This window comes from Haliotis rufescens, unplaced genomic scaffold (genome assembly GCF_023055435.1).
Source record: "Haliotis rufescens isolate VD_foot unplaced genomic scaffold, xgHalRufe1.0.p SCAF_8, whole genome shotgun sequence".
Taxonomy (NCBI): Eukaryota; Metazoa; Mollusca; class Gastropoda; order Lepetellida; family Haliotidae; genus Haliotis; species Haliotis rufescens.
The window spans coordinates 22304485-22310633 of NW_025964372.1; positions in this window are offsets into that span (position 1 = coordinate 22304485).

A 6149-nucleotide genomic window follows, 5' to 3' on the forward strand; every position below is an offset into this window, starting at 1 on the left:
CACCATACCCGTGCTCGTGTGTTTCACCGAAGTTGTAAACGTCTGAGACCTGCATCACTTCGGGCTTTCCTCCCACATTAAGCTGACACGCCGTGATATAACTGGAATGTTAAAAGTGGCGTTAAACCCAACTCACTCACTCACTCACTCATATGACAGCAGGGTGTTGTATAGGGCAGCGATGGTCACTGTTGTGCCACAGCAGGTGTTGTATAAAGAAGCGATTGTCAATGCTGTGCCACAACAGTCTTGTATAGCGCAGCAATTGACAAGGCTGGTTAGCACTGGACCAAAGCAACGTGACCCAATTGTGTCATGACTTCGCAGTTGAACAGTTGTGAAACATTTGGACGTTGTTGCGTTTTGATAATTCCAACAAAGACATTATCAATTTTACCAAATGACATATCATAAAGGTTAGAAACTGGCAGTGAAATCAGACGTAAAAAAATGAAGCACTACTCCTAGAGAAGGCTGCTGCTGCTGCTGCACTAAAGATAAGAAACTGACAGTGTATTCACGCACACACCCTGAATCCCGAACACACGCACGCACGCACACACACACTCCCCTGAATCCCGAACACACACACACACACGTCCCGAATACCATCTAATACTACTTGCCCAATTCTGGTGTCCCCCGCCGTGATATTGCTGGAATATTGCTAAAAGCGGCGTAAAACCAAACTCACTCACTCACTCTAATACTACTTAACACAAATCTCAAAAGCATGGACAAAAGGGAACGATTTTAAGTTAAATTTCTTTTAAATATAAAAAAGTATAATATATATAGAAAATATTTACGTACAGTACAGCAACCAGTTATCGCCGAAGACCAATTATCGCCAACTCCCCGTTATACCTCGCACGTGATCGCATCTCATTTTACTTTTGCTCATTTTTTATTTTTTTTTTAAAAACCCACCTTAATCACCTTGCTCAAATACAACTTTAGAAAAGACACGCGTGAAAGAAAGTGACTAATTCACGCAAAAAAATAATCAAACAACCCGATGATGCACTTTCAGTTCTGTCATTTCTTTCGATGTGTCTGTCATTTCTTCCCCAAAATACAGTTCTAAAAACCTATTTGAGCTATATTTCTAAAAATGCATAAACTGTATATATATACAATTGCGTGGATCGATGCTCATCAGAAGAGATTTCATCAGGCGTATATATATCGAGAAATCCATAGTACATACCTAGTGCTAAGTGCTAAGTGGTAGTGTTAAGGATAAGCATGAGTAGATCTAATTTTGGGAATAATGTTTTTTTGTCAGTTTGCAGACGACAAATTGATAATAGCATTTCTTATTCATTTTGATGAATAAAAAAACTGAGTGCGATACCCGAGATACTAAGAAATGTAATTTGTATAACTGAAGCGGTGCGCGTGGTCACGTGGCACGTGCTGTTAAGACGATGGCGATAACTGGTTCAGTTAATCGACGGGAAAGTTCTATTTCCACTGTTTTGATTCCCAACCGTAGCGTTATAACAGAAATCAACTGAATCTTATTCCACGGACAGAAATAAGCGCATTTGCTCCTCATAGTTTCACAAGTTGTTGTTACAGTCAACTTTGTGCTCGGAATATGTCAGAAATAACATGACAGAAATGGCGATAACTTTATTTTGATATACATGTTTTATAATGTTGGATCTGCGTACCAAATACGATTTTATTTGCGTTCCGATCGACCTCCGAATCCCGCTTACCAAAAGGGGTTGGTAGTCATACAAATGGAATATGTATAATACCTTGTGGATATTTTGTGTCATTATTGCTGCATTTTCTAAAGTCTCCGAGCATATAAAGGAACAGAAATGCAGATAGAACGGAAAACGTCATCGTGGAGATAATCCGGCAGCCAATGCGGATGACGGTCTAAGAGAGATAACCGCGTAATGGTTGATTCCCAAGCTCCTTCCCAGCGCGACACCTTCGTTGATCCGTGCATTCGTGCAATATTATTTTAAATAAACGCCTGATTTAATACATAATTACACGTTTGAACATTCTTCCTCTTTTGTATGATTCTTTTTCGTCTTAAAATGGATTTACCTTGAAGGTAGGCGCTACCAGGCAGGGGTGTTTTTTGTTTATGGTCACAGGGAGGTAATCCTGGTTTCTATAAAGATACGATTAATTTTCTCACAAACTGGATTTGGCATAGAAAAATACCCAGATCGGAACGCGTTTGGCGGTAGTAGTTTTGTTTATGGTCAAAGGGAGGTAATCGTGTTTGTACGTGAGTTAACTCCCTTACCTAAACTCCGCACAGTGTCTTTCTTGATACTTCACACACGGCGTGTGCCCGCTGGTGTCAAAGGGAGCTAACCGCGTACAACAAATCAAGAGTTATGTCCCTTGTCCCAAAGGGAGGTAAGTCTGTTTAGCAAATGGTTAATAGTGTTAACAGTTACTTCCCTTTGACCACCAACGACACACCATGTCACTCAGCATATATTTCGCAAACTAATCTACCAAACACTGAGATGAGTTCACGAAACCTCTGGTTGCGTTGTCTCCCTTTTGGAACTATAAAGATACGATTAACTTTCTCTCAGATTTAGACCCATGCTTGCCGTTAAAAGGCGACTATGCTTGTGGTAAAAGGCGACTAACGGGATCGGGTGGTCAGGCTCGCTGGCTTGGTTGATGTTCATATTAATCACTGGATTGTCTGGTCCAGACGGGATTATTTACAGACCGCTTTCATATAGCTGGAATATTGCTGAGTGTGGCGTTAAACAACCAACCTACCAACAAATCAAACTGGATTTGGCATTTAAAAAAAACAGATCGCAGAGGAATACGCGTTTGGCGGGAGTTGTTGTGTTTATGGTCAAAGGGAGGTAATCGTGTTTGTACATGAGTTAACTCCCTTATCTGAACTCCGCACAGTGTCTTTCTTGATACTTCACACACGGCGTGTGCCCGCTGGTATCAAAGGGAGCTAACCGCGTACAACAAATCAAGAGTTATGTCCCTTGTCCCAAAGGGAGGTAAGTCTGTTTAGCAAATGGTTAATAGTGTTAACAGTTACTTCCCTTTGACCACCAACGACACACCATGTCACTCAGCATATATTTCGCAAACTAATCTACCAAACACTGAGATGAGTTCACGAAACCACTGGTTGCGTTGTCTCCCTTTTGGAACTATAAAGATACGATTAACTTTCTCTCAGATTTAGACCCATGCTTGCCGTTAAAAGGCGACTATGCTTGTCGTAAAAGGCGACTAACGGGATCGGGTGGTCAGGCTCGCTGGCTTAGTTGATGTTCATATTATTCACTGGATTGTCTGGTCCAGACGGGATTATTTACAGACCGCTTTCATATAGCTGGAATATTGCTGAATGTGGCGTTAAACAACCAACCTACCAAAAAATCAAACTGGAATTGGCATTAAAAAAAAACCAGATCGCAGACGAATACGCGTTTGGCGGGAGTTGTTTTGTTTATGGTCAAAGGGAGGTAATCGTGTTTGTACATGAGTTAACTCCCTTATCTGAACTCCGCACAGTGTCTTTCTTGATACTTCACACACAGCGTGTGCCCGCTGGTGTCAAAGGGAGCTAACCGCGTACAACAAAACAAGAGTAATGCCCCTTGTCCCAAAGGGAGGTAAGTCTGTTTAGCAAATGGTAAACAGTGTTAACAGTGACTTCCCTTTGACCATCAACGACAAGGTTCGTCAAATCCAGTGAGTCGTATCAATGTAGTATGTAGGTAAGGGAATGCGCCCAATGTGCACCGGAATGAAACAGAAACCTTAAGTGTGCGGCACATGAAACCACTACCGTGTCCTCTTTGTATATATTGAGCATATAACTATACCAAACACCGAGATGAGTGCATGAAACCGTTGATTGAGTTGTCTCCCTTTGACCGTTACAACACAAGTTCCTTCCCCGGTATCATCCCAGCCAGCTGGTTTATTGACGGGTGCCTAGAAACCGAAAAAGTGTAGACATTTGAATGGGGACCAGTTAGTTGCTGTTTGCAGCGGAATAGCCAGGGACACACGTTAGAGTTACCTATTAGTCTAGCATGTTTGATTGTTGTTGCTGGGGACCCTATTTGTAACCAGTAGATCTACCCTCAACGGGGTTCATGAATGCTGACAAGCAGTGTCGAATACTTGACGATAACATGATGAAAAACAGTGGTTTTGAATTACACCCAGCTCATGTATCTGATCAACACCACTCTACAGCTATCTTTGAATTTACTTCGGTGCCTTGTCAACACATCGTCAAAAATGCATTTACAGGACCGGCCAATTCAGCGATGACTAATTCTCACTTATGCGCACACATTCTCCCAAACCGTAGATCGAGTCTTGTACTGGAAGTCAATGCATTACGACGCACTGTCAAATCGGCAAACTGACTAGGGTCGTTCTTTAACCCTCTTGGTGCCACAGGACCATATATGGTCGGTCACTTTTCACACCCGTATAGTGCATGTTATACAATTTGGTAACACTGTGTGAAGAAATAAGAACGTTGTATCACTTTTGATACAATGTATATGTTTTTGAAATCGCGACGTCATCACGGTGCAGCACAGAGCGGTATGCAGGCTGACTGACGTACGGGCACCATGAAGTTAAAACGAATTGGCCATCCAGGGCTGATGTTATTGTTTTACATGCTTTGTAAACATGGTCGGTCGTTGTTAACTTGTTGCCAATATTCACATGTACAGAATGAAAGTGTATAAATCCGTCAAATAAAGAGTAGTGATATACCAAATTATAAGAACTGACTAACTTTGTGTGAATTCATTGAACCAGTGTCAACAGATTTTTCATGTCAGGTTCTTTCAACCTGTGCAGAATCTTACAATCTTTGCTCATCCGTCTGTCAGCACTACTGATTGTTCATGGTGTGTTCCCCATCTATAATGTCATACTGTCTGCACTATTGGTTCTTCATGGTGTGGGTGTCCTGTATAGAATGTCATACTGTCGGCACTATTGGTTGTTCATGGTGTGTGTCCTGTATAGAATGTCATACTGTCGGCACTATTGGTTGTTCATGGTGTGTTCCCCATCTATAATGTCATACTGTCTGCACTATTGGTTGTTCATGGTGTGTGTCCTGTATAGAATGTCATACTGTCAGTACTATTGGTTGTTCATGGTGTGTGTGTTCCCTGTGTATAATGTCATACTGTCGGCACTATTGGTTGTTCATGGTGTGTTCCCCATCTATAATGTCATACTGTCTGCACTATTGGTTGTTCATGGTGTGTGTCCTGTATAGAATGTCATACTGTCAGTACTATTGGTTGTTCATGGTGTGTGTGTTCCCTGTGTATAATGTCATACTGTCAGCACTAGTGGTTGTTCATGGTGTGTGTGTTCCCTGTGTATAATGTCATACTGTCAGCACTATTGGTTGTTCATGGTGTGTTCCCTGTGTATAATGTCATACTGTCAGCACTATTGGTTGTTCATGGCGTGTTCCCTGTGTATAATGTCATACTGTCAGCGCTATTGGTTGTTCATGGTGTGTGTTCCCTGTGTATGTCATACTGTCAGCACTATTGGTTGTTCATGGTGTGTGTGTTCCCTGTGTATAATGTCATACTGTCGGCACTATTGGTTGTTCATGGTGTGTGTGTTTTCCTGTGTATAATGTCATACTGTCAGCACTATTGGTTGTTCATGGTGTGTGTGTTCCCTGTGTATAATGTCATACTGTCAGCACTATTGGTTGTTCATGGTGTGTGTGTTCCCTGTGTATGTCAAACTGTCGGCACTATTGGTTGTTCATTGTGTGTGTGTTCCCTGTGTATAATGTCATACTGTCAGCACTATTGGTTGTTCATGGTGTGTGTGTTTTCCTGTATAGAATGTCATACTGTCGGCGCTATTGGTTGTTCATGGTGTGTGTGTTTTCCTGTGTATAATGTCATACTGTCAGCACTATTGGTTGTTCATGGTGTGTGTTCCCTGTGTATGTCAAACTGTCGGCACTATTGGTTGTTCATGGTGTGTGTGTTCCCTGTGTATAATGTAATACTGTCGGCACTATTGGTTGTTCATGGTGTGTTCCCTGTGTATAATGTCATACTGTCAGCACTAGTGGTTGTTCATGGTGTGTGTGTTCGCTGTGTATAATG